The sequence below is a fragment of the Peromyscus maniculatus genome, chromosome 7 (genome assembly GCF_049852395.1).
Source record: "Peromyscus maniculatus bairdii isolate BWxNUB_F1_BW_parent chromosome 7, HU_Pman_BW_mat_3.1, whole genome shotgun sequence".
NCBI classification, from domain to species: domain Eukaryota; kingdom Metazoa; phylum Chordata; class Mammalia; order Rodentia; family Cricetidae; genus Peromyscus; species Peromyscus maniculatus.
This window is the reverse complement of record NC_134858.1, coordinates 55,133,197-55,146,199: the sequence shown is the minus strand read 5'-3', so window position 1 is coordinate 55,146,199 and position 13,003 is coordinate 55,133,197. Positions and strand designations below refer to the sequence as shown.

Genomic DNA, 13,003 nt, shown 5'->3' with positions numbered 1-13,003 from the left:
AAAAAGACAAACAGGTAAGTTGAATGGTGAGTAAATTCTACCTCTACAGAGCTACCTCAAGCTTGCAAGCACAAAGAACTGTGTCCTCCTAACCCCTTCTCTTGTGTTTGTCAGGGCCATGGGTCACAAGCGGCAGGGACAGTTGTCCTTAGGAAGCTACTTGACCCAAGATTCCAATAGCATAAAGCAGTCATTTTTTTTAAAAAAACAGAAAAAAATGAGCATTCGTCATGAGCAACTGTCATACTCCCCGAGGGAGAGACCGCTGCCCTACCAGCCACACACTCGCTGATAACACCGGGCTAGAGAGGGCTGGTTTTGCATCACTAATGGCCTCGAGTCTGCAATGACGTCAGCCAGGAATAACTGTGGCATGAGCTTCACAAAGAAAGGCAGTCATGTGGTCCTCTCTGATACTACTAGAACGAAGGGAAGGGCCATCCAAGCGTGCTTTTAAAACCAGCCCCTGCCCAGGGAGGGAGTCTGGATTGCCAGGGCATGGGAGACGTTCAGATCCTGTCCTTGGCAGCTGCCCTGACCGAAGCTCAAGCCTCAGACCTCCCAACCAGCCCCTCTGCTGTGGAGGTAACTCCTGAAGTGGCATAGGCTGGAGCTCACAGGAGCATCACCGAGTGAGCCTGGGGTTCAGTGGAGGTAGATGAGACCCAAGGGAGAGTTTTCTGGAGGCTTCCGGGAACGAGCTTCCTCATATCTCCTTCTAGAAACCCAGCATCACCTCCAGACAAGGCTGGATTGGTGCTTCATGATGTGTGGCAACTTATTCAGGAGGTTAGTGGCTTTAAAACAACAAATGCTGGTTGCCTCCTGTATCTTCCACCAGTGGCCATCCAGGAGCAGCCTAGGGTATACAGCTCTAGCTCAGGGCTCCTCCTAGGGGGTTCCTGTCACCCCAGGCTTAGCTAAAGCTTCGGGGCCAGCATCTGAGCAGGCTGTACTTAACCTGGCCCTTCTGCAGGCCTTTTCAATGGCTGTTGGCTGTAAACACCCCCACCCCCACACCCCCCCCACACCCCCCACACCCGCTTTCCCTAGCTGTGGGTCATGGGCCTCAGTTTCTCACCTCTAGGGCAGCTGTGTGTCCTTCCCAGTGTAGTAGCCATTTCCCAGCCAGAACAAAAGTCCTGAAAGAGAGAGCTGAAGGATGCTCTGAAGTAACAGATCATCACTCCTACTCTGGTGTGTTTGTGGTAACTCAGCAAGCCAGGCTTACACTAAAGCAGAGGAATTGGGCTCCACCTTTGAAAGGAAGTGTCACGAACGTGTGGATATTTTTAACAACCCATACTGAAGAAGCCTGAAGCTCCCCAGAGACTTTTTTCTTTCTTTCCGCGATTCTAGCTTTTAAAAATTTTCCCCCTTTGTACAAAACAAAATAGAAGAAATGATTACAACTGCCAAGGCGTTAATTGGTATGACATGCACACACACACAATCCAGATAGGAAGACAGGCTTATTTACAGCAAGAAAATAAGTAAAATTAAGGTAGGTGTCACAAGAAACATTTCAAAAACAAACATATGGGACAATGGGTGTCACCGTTTCCGGCAGTGTGGAAGGGAAGCGGACACAGAGGGGCGGGCACACCACAAGGTTTGGGTCTCACAGCATCAGTTAAAAAATGGTTCCCAAATGTGTCACATTTTTGGCCCCTAGAGGTTTAATCCCACAGACTTGGGCTACTCTAAGCGTCTAGCTACTGAGAAGGAAAGAGATTAAATAAGCTTCTGGGAGGATTACAAAATCCACACTAACCAAAGCCAACCACCACCCCGAGTTTGCTCTCCACTACGGTCCTTGCATTTTTCTGAGAAATATCCAGAAGAAACAGACACAGCACAGTTACTGTCTCCCCGGGGCGAAACCTGTGGCGACTGAAATACTGCCCGTATTACTGGTAAAATGAGAATTTCGAAGTTCACATGTGTTGCTGTTAGGTCTTTGTTTTGTTTTGGATACTTTTTTTTAATTGGTTTTTGTTTTGTTTTAAGACAGGGTCTCACTGTAGTCCTAGCTGGCCGGGAATTTCCTGTGTAAACTAGGCTGGCCTTGAACTCACAGTGAGTCACCACACCAGCAAAGCAGGTTTACCACAGTGGATGGGAAGACCACTTAAGATTTGTTTCTCTTATGCGCCCACAGGAGAAGGACGTCCATAAAATGAACTGCAGCTAATTCCATGCCCGTTATGTGTGGGTTCCTTTCTTGCCCAACGGGTAGGAATCTTTAGGAAGCATTGGCCCTTTGGCCTCATGAGGACTCTGACCAACTTAGATCAAGTTCTAGCTTTCTTTGTACCACTTCAAGTTAGCAAGTCCCTAAAGACTTCAGAACAGCAAACTTCCAGAAGACTATATTCCAGAATCGTATTTCAGATCTCTATGAGTTTGAGGCCAGACTGGTCTACACAGTTGAGTTCTGTGCCAGCTAGAGCTACGTGGTGAGACCTGTCTCAAAAACTAAAATTAAAATTTAAAAAAAAGTGATAAACTTGGTCTCTATATTAATGAAACCAGTTTTTTTTTTTTTTCAAGCAGACCATGGAAGCAAAAACGTAGAAGCAGCTTCCAATAGCTATGGCCCATCACCTTTATTCTAGGTAAAGCAAGTGTCAACAATTGTCCAAAGTCATCCTGCACTGTGCAAAAGAGCAAAGTTCATCAGTTCAGTATTTTAAAGAAAGATGTAAAAAGTAAAAATGCAATCAGCTTGGGGGGTGGGGTGAGACTCAAAACTATTCATAATCACCAGGAGTGGCCCATTTAAGGACAACAGCTGAGCATGCACCTGCCTATACCTGACAGACACTAAGACACTACACACAAAATTTGACTTGGTAAGTATGGATCTCTATTAACACTGGCAAAGTGGAGGGAGCAAAGAACTACTTCTGTAATATTTTGATGTCCAGAGCCGGGCATGGTGGCACAGGCCTTAAATCCCAGAACTCGTGAGGCAGAGGCAAGTGGATCTCTGAGTTCAAGGCCAGCCTGGGCTACAAAGTGAGTTCCAGGAAAGGCACAAAGCTACACAGAGAAACCCTGTCTCAAAAAAAAAAATTTTTTTTGGATGTCCAGATAGCAGAGTACAGACTGTTCCCAGGGTCAATGCATACTCCACTAACCACACAGAAGGAAGTGGATGCCTTATTCCTTCCTCTTTGCTTTTTGCTTGAGAGGAATGTTTATCTAAGGTTTGGTCATTCCAATACACTTTGAAATGATCCTGTGTTGGTTTAGTCCACGAGGCAACCGCACAAAAGTTACAATCAGGTAAGAGAGAAGCATCTTGAAGATTTGCTGTCCCTCCCACGCAACCGCACAAGAGAAAGGACCGAGGTGATCAAGTACATTTTTGGCTCTTCCTTCCTCAGACAGAAGTGTTTCTACCAGTCCAAAGCCCTGCTTTGTTTTTTACCAGATTGCTGCAAGTGTCGTGAAACCTTTGCTGCTCTTTAGTGGTCCTTTACTGGAGCTAAAAATTCTAGGTGCCAGGATGGGAAAAAGGTGGGCGGCCAGACAGGACAGGACAGGACCGCAGAGCAGGAAGCACCCACCAGCACAGATGGCTGCAGGTAGTAATGAGGAACAGCACGGACCACACCCACGATGGCCTGGAAACGAGGCTCTTTCCAACACAGAACTGTGCTGGCCCTCAGCATCCCTTCACGAATCCTTACACCTGCTCTTCCAGACGTGCAGTGTCTGCAGCCAGCAGGTGGTTGCTGCTGCTGCTGCTGCTGGCAATCCCCACATGCAGGTGCAGTCTCAGGGAGTTTGAAGTCACCCTGTCACCCTTCACAGACGCTAGCATAAAGACGCCAGCCCCCTAGCCCGTATGAGCTAAGCCAATTGTAGGCCAGGTCGTCTTTGAAACTTTGCAGTTGGATGACACATCTCTTCAAGGGTCCAGGACGCTTAATTTCTGCTGTTTGAATCCCAACCCCAGCCTGGTAGGAATGAAGGTGGCGGTCTTGAGAGTCATGTGGCACCAATCACCCATGATTTTTACAAGAGCCACTCCCCTCCTTGGGGGACATCCAGGACACTACAATCAGCTCAGCAGGCACAGGGGGACATTGAATGGCTTCCACCTGATGAGGACACTCAGTTAAGAAGAAACCCACAGACCAGACACATGTGGCATGTCCCCAGACAGAATACTCAAACACCAGGTCTTTTGAGATCAGAGCCAGTCCCTCCCTCAGAAACCCACCATTTAGGCTGAGACCAGACCTCTGTGGGTCTTTCACCTTGCAGGCCTTCAACCTACTGCTCAGACAGTGAGATACCAATATGCAGTAAGAAAGGACAAAACATTCATGAGTCTAACAGAACCACCACCAGCTGTGGGGTCTTTGGCAAATATTTCCTCCTATTTATGAAAAAATTAATACACACACCCCAACAGGACTACTAAGAAAGTAGCATTACTGCCTGGGATAAGATGTGGGTAGATTAAGAGAAAATCCAAATCACAGACTTTAAGAAGATAGGAATATATTGTCTCTGGCATAAAAGAAGTCCAAAAATAGACCATCCAGGACTGGTGAGGGGTCCCCCCGAAACCCTAAGCTCCATCATCCCACTCTCCCATGTGAGCACTTGTCTGCATCCCCAAGGCCATCCCACAGTCCACCATGCTGCCAGAACCCTCACCATGTTAGTGACCAGAGGAAGAGGAAGTAGTCAAGAAGGCCAGCCTGGGCTACAAGGGGAGGGGGACCTGTTGAAAGCAAGAAGGGTAAGGGAAGAAGAGAGAGAGGACAGGATAGGGGAGGGGACAGAGGAGAGGAACGGGAAGGGAAGGGAGACAGCCAAGGCCAAAGGGACCCTTCCCGCAGAGCTAGCTCACGTTAGCAGCCTACCCTGAAGGCCCGCACAAGGCCATGCATCTCACTGGCCACAACTTAACCATGTGACATCACCTACCTACTCAGAGCCCAGCAAGAGTGGTGCTTTGGTGCTAGTGTGCCAGCTGGCGGCCTCAGTAAGCTAGGCCACCTCAGGAAAGAATGGGAGCGAAGAACATGAGCCTGAGCTCCGGCTGTCTCACCCTGTCAGGCACCTGGGCTATCATTCTGTTGCTCCAGAACTTAGAGACGGAAACCTGTCTGGACCCCCCAGGAACCCCCGCAGGTACCACAGTGGCTGACAAAGAAAACATGACCAGTGCTTTCATTGTGTGGTAGACATTCTGTCGGCCATTCTCTCCTGGAAAGCACTTCTATGGCAAAGACTCCAGAGCCACAAAAGTCAGCCCCAAGCTACCTCCCTCCCTGGCGGGGACAATTCTAATAGCAAGTGAATCGGCATGGCTGGGTCAGTCATGGGCCCTTCCAGAACTTTTTGGTTTTGTTTTTGAGGCAGGGTCTCTAACCCAGGCTGGTCTTGAACTTGTGTAGCAGAGGGTGACCTCCAACTCCTGACCCTCTTGCTTCCACCGCCCAAGGATCAGGATTCAGGCACATTGGTTCATTGAGTGCTGGGGGGTGGAACTCAAGTCTGTGTGCATGGTAAGCAAGCATTCTCCCAACTGAGCTCTAGCCTGCATGTCCCTTCGAGAAATTTCTGAAGTTCTTACTTGGGGGTGAAGGAGTTGGGGGGAGCTGACGGAGAAAATGAAGCCAGACATGGAAGAACGGAGAGGAGAGCTATACAAAGCTCCACTCGTCACTATCAGGGCTCTCATTCTTGCCCCATGGCTCCCAGTTCCCAGCTGTACTCCTGACTTTCTGGTAAATCCCTCCTCTGTGTCCTCAGCTCCACCTAGGTTCCTTTCATAATTCCAGCTACCTTTCCCTTTCCACCGGGGAAGAGCTCCTGTGTTTATAACACTTTTAATTATAGAATCGTGCTAGAATTCTTTGTGGAACACATGGCAGAAATCCAGCTGAAACTGGCTGAAACAAAAAACGAATACATAAAAAAAAAATCATTGAAAACAATTTGAAAAGTTCAAGGGCAGAAGCTAGCACCCCAAAGGAAGTTGCTGGCTCGAATGCTCAGCCTGTGTTCCCGCCTCTGATTCTTTCTTCCTTGTGGCCCGCCTAGTCCTGCAGGAAGCTGCACATAGCCAGAAGAAACACAGGAACCCCCTCCCCAACTCCACCTCAAGGTCCTGGGGACTCCCTCAGCAGACAGAGAAGGACCACCCTCTCCAGTGCCCAGGATCTCACTGAGAAACTGATTGGCCAGCTTGGGTCACATGCACAGCCCTTTGCCCAACCATGGTGGACAGGGTTCTGGCATCTAATAGGCTAGGTCTGCAAGCCCAGGTCCTGCGGTCAGGGCCAGACAGCACCCTGTGGTTGATGGGGCCTCGGGAGCCCTATAAGAAGAGAGAAGAGAGCATCCCTCCCTCCACTGCATAAAGGTGCTGAGCAGACTGCACACAGTTTTGTTTGATGAAACAGACAGGGGTTTGGGGCCAGATGGACGTGGGTTCAAATCTTAGTTCAACCACTGAGTAATTGTGTGGACTCGGGAAAGCCACTTGAGCCATGTGAGAAGTAACGTTTTCATCTCCAAATGGATAGAATCAGGCCTGCCTTTCAAGGTCGTGGCAAGGATTTATGGGAACAATGAAGTGTTTGGAAAGGTCACAAGTTCTCAAGGTAGCATATGTAACCTCACTGATCTGATGACCATCCACTGTGTTGGACATGGTGTTTGGACTCACTGGAAATGAAAGCCATGTATCTCAGGGCTAGAGAGGTAGCTCAGTGGTTAAGAGCACATCCTGCTCTTATAGAGAGCCAGAGTTCTGTTCCCAGGACCCATAATTGCCTGTAACTCAAGCTCCAGGGGATCCAACACCCTCTTCTGGCCTCCTTGGGCACCTGCATTCACGTGCACATAACCCACTCTGACACATAATCATAATTAAAGATAAAATAAATCTGGGGGGTGGGGAGATGTGTCTCTTTCCCTGTTTGCTTCCATGGGTCCAGCTCCAGGCATTTCACTAAGTCACACAATCAGCTCCCCAACACACACACACACACACACACACACACACACACACACACACACACACACACACACCACCCGGCAACCCTCCTACTGAACAAGTTATTACTCAGGGAAAGGAGTGGACCCAGAGATGTATAACAAGAAACAAGCCCTGGAGATGAGCCTGGCTTTACTAACCCTAAGCAGCAATGGCTGTTAAACCCTTCATATTATTATTATTGTCACTCAGTTCCCGTGTGTGTGTGTGTGTGTGTGTGTGTGTGTGTGTGTCTGTGTTGAGTATGTCTGTGTGTACACATGTATGCAGGTGTGTTTGCCCATGCAGGCACAAACGGAGACCAGAGGCTGACAACCATACGTATTCCTCCAATGCATCTCCAGGTCTGGTTTTGTTTGTTTTGAAACACGGTCTCAATGAACCTGCAACTCACTGTTTTGGCTCGACTGGCCAGCAAGTCCCTGGGGGTCTTCACCTCCCCACATGTGGGCAATGGATACATACCACATGCCTGCCTTTTTCTTCTTATGTGAGTGCTGGGGAGCTGAACTCGGAGCCTCGGGCTTACACAGCACGCACCCTACCCACTGAGCCACCTCCCCAGCCCGTTACACTCAGTCCTTTTCGCTCCTCTGTCTGTCTGTCTGTCTATATCTAATCTCTATTTCTTCTGTCTCTGCCTCTCTCCTCCACTCCCTTCCCTTCCTTTTCTTTCTCCCTTCACCTTGGGAAGACGTGCCTGTTAGCTTTGGTCAACTTGACAAATACTAAGTCACTTGGGAAAACTCAAGTAAGGAATTTTCTCCACCGGATTGGCCTGTGCACATGTCCATGGGGGCATTTTCTTGTTGGATGGTTGATGTGGGAGGACCCAGTCCACCTCAGACAGTGCCACCCCGGGCAACTGGTCCTAGTTTGTCTAAAAAAGCAGACTGAGGAAGCCACTCAGCAGCATCCGTCCATGCTGCTTCAGTTCCTGCCTCCAGGTTCCTGCCTTGGGCTCCTGCCCGGACTCCCCTCCATGACCGACTCTAACCTGTAAGATACAAAAAACCCTTTCTTCCCCCAAGTTGCTTTTGGTCATGGTGTCCACCACAGCAAGATGAAGCAAACTAGGACTGACAGTCACGTGGCCCCTTGAGAAGTAGAGAGGCTTTCCTGAGGAAGAAGGCTGCCCGGGAAGGGGGCTTATAACAACTGACTGGTTCGTGTCTTAAAGGGAAGAAAAGGAGCCCCACTTTGGCGACTCTTCCACTCTTACATATTACCTGCTGCTCCTGCTTCTTCTCTTTCTTCTGAGATGGGACCTCAAACTCCTAGCTCACATGATCATCCTGCCTTAGTCCCACAAGTACCTGGGATGCCCCTATGAGTACCTTGTGCCTCATGGGACTTGGTCTCTCTTTCTTGTGGTGGGGACCAAACCTGAGGTCCTGCCCATGCTAAACAAGCTCTCTACACCAAGCTACATCTCCAGCCTTTGGAACTATTTCTTAATGGACCCTGATCTACTCCTCTGTCCAGAAAAATCAAAATGAAAGGAGATATAAAATGCAGTTGGCAGAAATTTTGGGGTGAGTGAGAATTTGGAAGTTAAGGGGAGTGGGGAGAGATATGACCTGGAAGCTGTCGATTGATTCAAACACAGAGACTGGAAACATCAAAGGACTTTATTTGAGGTCTTAGCAATGGTAGCACAGGAAACATGAACTCAAATATCTGAATCACTGTTCCAAATAAGATAGGAGAGGCAGGAAATGTCGATTTATTACAAAGCCCTAACAAGACTCTTTTGAGGGAGCAACTTCTGTTGGAGTTGAGAACAAGTGTGTGACAGGGACATTGTGACAGCTAAAAAAAGATAAAGAACAGAATGTAGGCATTAGTGAAAACATCCACAAAGTGAGAATTAATAACCCTTTGATGTGTACCCAAGTCCCCAAGATATCTGCAGGCAAAGGGTGACCGGCTTCACACACACACACACACACACACACACACACACACACACACACACATACACACACACACAGCTGAGATGGTGGTCACTGGCTCCCAGTATCAGCAAAGTTCTGATTTTCAGCCAGAGTCCTCACCAGAGCATGTTCCCAGCTAGAAACCCTGCAAGTGACACTTCTAGGGACCAGCCCCAGGGCCCCGCCCACTGCATCAGCCTATGAAAACTTACCCAGCTGAATTTCCCATGGGCTGACCTCCTGAGCACTGATCTTCATTCACCTGCCTGTGTAGCATCTCCTTGCTCCCCAGCTTGAGAAGTGAAGGGTTACAGCAGTGTGCTGCTGCCAGTGTGCAGGGCGACCACTCTACCTGTCCCCAGTCCCTGCTGGCCCCACCTGTCTTCTTCACAGCCATGGTCCCCTTTTCACCTTAGATATTGGTGGCTCAGCACCTCTAGAACCCTGGACATTTGAACTCCAGACCACTTCCCTCCCCATCAAGGCATGTGCTAAAATACTAAAATTTGCTCCAAAGTTGTTATCTTTTTTAAGATAGTTATAATTTTTCTCTTGAAACTATTCAGGGAGAAGTAGCTGCTTTGTAACTGGGACTTCCCAAAGAGAGAGAAGCTTAGCCCACACATTCCTCCAATTGTAATGAAACTTTTATGGATACTAAATTTAAGAATTAATGAGGTTGATAAAATGTTACAGTTGGATGTTTTATTACGAATTTATTGGTTTTCATTTGGGCAGGATTCTCATTTTAGGGCCAAGCATTTCTTTTCCAGTTATTATGCCAGCGTGGGCCTCTGAGGATGCCCAGTATTGAGCTCCTTAGTGAGCAGACCCAGAGCCCTATGCACACACACACACACACACACACACACACACACACACACACACACCACATACTGTTTGCGCACACACACCACACACATACTGTGTCCTTATCTATACACATACCACACACCCATACACACCACATACACACATATATATACACACATACACCATGCCCTTAGACACATACACACTTATGCCTCAGCGATACTTTGGTGGCAGAGGATTTGGCAAGCCAAAACAGGGACCCAGAAGCAGTGTCAGGTCACTTCATACGACAAGAGTACTGCTTTTTTGAGACTTATTTTTTATGTGTATGTCTCTGTATGCCACATATGTAGGGGTGCCTAAGGAGGCCAGAAGAAGCCACTGGACCCCCTGAGCTGGAATTACAAACAATTGCGAGCCACCCATGTGGGTGCCGGGAACCAATGCAGGTCCTCTGGAAGAGTGAGAAGCACTCTTAACCAATAAGCCACCTCTCCATCCCCTGACAGTACTTCTTTACCACAACTAGTGGCTTAAGCTGCAAAGGGCACAGAACCCCAAACAAGTGACCCTCAGCACTGGCATGGCCATTTCTTTCCCTCTGAGAAGAGTAAGTCCTGGGCTAAAGGGGAGGGCCACATGCCCTGGGTTCCATAGTAGACACAAAGAAGTTGCTGGTGCTTTTTCCGTGGCTGCAGGCTCTACCTTCTAAGCAGGTGATATTGGTACGAGTTGACGGGAGAGATTTCTGCGTGGCACAAGGCCAGTGCCCTGAAAGGGGGCGGGGGTGACTTTGAAAAGCAGACATTGGACACAGGGGCACTGTAGCCAGCCCCCTTCAGATCCAGATGGAGGGATGGAGTGAGTCAACCTTCAGCCATGTCTGTAGCAAGGACTGAGGCAGAGAAATAAAAAAAAAACGTTTGCTCCTGTCTTAGGTAGCAGCCAGCTACCTCCCTCCTTCACTTTCACGATGATCTGCTGAAATTCAATTTCTCGCCACTGGGTGGAGCCAATGTCCACAACAACAGAATTGGGCCCCGATGCACTGCAGCTGGGATCTGAAAGCAGTTGGTTCGGGATACAACAGTAAGGAAGGGTGGGCTATTTCAGAGTTCTTCCCCGGGACCAGATAAGGGCATCGGAGAGAAAACTCCGTCCCAGAGCGCACTTTTTTTGTTTGTTTGTTTGTTTGTTTGTTAAATCTAAACAGTCTTCTCTGTCTAAACCCACGGTAAAAGCTAAGTGTACTCAAAGCTGACCCTAGCAGTCCCAACCCCCCCCCCCCCCCCCCCACTTACCTGATGTTTGGTGCCCTGAGAGAGGGTCAAGAGGAGTTGGACAGGGCTGCCTGGGGCAGCTGCTCCCAGCTCCAGCTCCCGCGGCTGGAGAGAGCACGCATGAAGCCAAGTGTCACCTCCAGAAAGGGCGATCCTGAAACTGGAGGTGGGAAGGTACCCGCCAGACCTCAAAGTATACATTTGCACAGGCTCTCCGGAGGCCGTCGCCTTCAGCACCGCCCGGGGCGGGCCGGGATGGTACTCAGCAGAGCTTAAGGCTTTGCAAAGCAGACGCTGCTGAACGAAGCCCCACACAAGCTGCAGAGGCAGGTGGAGGGGGCGGAGCTCCGGCCCCAGAGGCTCCCTCATTGGATGTAGGGGTTGCTGGGGTACTGACGAGGTGCAGGGGGGAGTAGCTGAGGAGGAGGGGGGTGGAACCTGAATGAACTGAGAGGTGTGGGTTTTGAAATGACTGCGTGGGAGGAGGTGCAGAAACCCGGGGCAGGTGTGGCGGAATCTTAGCTGGCCTCAAGAGTGGCCATTAACCGTGTTGTCCTCAGGCACACGAGCACATGGACCCAGATTTACTCAGGAAGAACCAAGCTCCATGCTCCTCAGGCAAGGCGTGCATCTTTTTGTACCTTACATCTCCCAGAACAGAACTCTTGTTTCCCTAGTGTGTGTGTTTGGGGATCGGGACCTGAACCGAAGGTATCGGCTGGCTCCTCCCCTAGCTGGCTTCCCACCAAGGGAACAAGGCAGATGTCCAGCCCTCTTCTAATTTCGACACACCCTCCTCTACCCTCATCTCTCGGTTAAACCAGCCTCTCTCCAGGGACCGGGGGACAGAGCTTCGCAGGCCCAGCACCCAGCACAGAGCCGCCCCGCCCCCCTCCACGCCCCGGTCTTTCGTAGTGGCCCTTTCTCTTCCCACCTGGTTGTAATGAGTTCCTTATTGATCCATAGCTACTCACTGAGCACCTACTGTGTACAGGTTCTGAACCAGGTGCAGAGGAAAAGCTGTGTTGTGGATGAGTGTACCCCTAAAGTGCCTTGCTCCCTTACCCCAGGAAATACAGAAATCTGGCTAGAGCTGGACTGGAAGCTTCCTTCCTGCTGACTAGGCTTCATTGGGCCAGAAAGAGCTACACGGGCTGCTGAGGGAGAATTGTTATCGCAGCCTCACTCAGCCGTGGACCCTGCCTGCAACAGAACGACCAGCCAGGCAAGATGAGGCCACTGTGCAATAGTAGCATGGCCCCTGGCAGAGGGGGGACTCCACATCTGGTACTTTAAACCCCACCAAAAGCCAGTGACTGAGGAGGTCAGAGCAAAACGCTGCTGCCATTGTTTGGCTAAGTGGACATGATGTGTCTGTCAAATCTGCCTTCCAAACAACTGTGGGTTTGGCCATAGAACAATGTTGCTAAAACATGCACAACTGCTCAAGGTACCTGAATGTCCAGCCATAAACAGGACATCTGCACCAGCCTCCCCCTAAGCACCCCCCCACACACACACACACCCCTCAGAGAACATTGCCCGAGAAGGGACAGAGAAAACGTAAGATCTGAAAGAAGAGTTGGGGGTGGGGAGAAGGGGGAAATGGTGACTTCCAGGTATGACAGGGCTGTTGTACACTTGCACTGACACCACACGTCATCAGCTGGACAAGACTGAGTCCACTGACATCCTGTCATGGGGTTAGGGCTTATGAGATCCCATCCCACCCCTCCCCAAGGATTTATACGTGGTTAACAATTGATGGAGAGGGAGAGACATTTTCGTCTGTGGTATGGTCACTGGTAAGGCATCCCTGCTCCTGTAAACAACCCCAGAGAAACTCATTGGGACACACACACACACACACACACACACACACACACACACGGATTAGTAGGAATGGGAGGGAATAAGAGTGTAATAGGAATGATTATGATGGA

At 49.6% G+C, this 13,003-nt stretch overlaps 1 protein-coding gene and 1 pseudogene across 1 annotated transcript in view; both read right to left on the bottom strand.

The window, feature by feature from the left end:
- The window catches only part of Cyp11a1 (cytochrome P450 family 11 subfamily A member 1), a 31,482-nt gene extending 20,276 nt beyond the window's left edge, over window positions 1-11,206 (bottom strand). The window contains exon 1 of the mRNA XM_042281016.2: window positions 11,082-11,206. The gene's annotated coding sequence lies outside the window, so the exon portion shown is untranslated. The remainder of the gene's footprint in view (window positions 1-11,081) is intronic.
- LOC102904504 (ADP-ribosylation factor-like protein 6-interacting protein 1) lies at window positions 3,166-11,429 on the bottom strand (annotated as a pseudogene).
- Window positions 11,430-13,003: the final 1,574 nt, after the last annotated feature.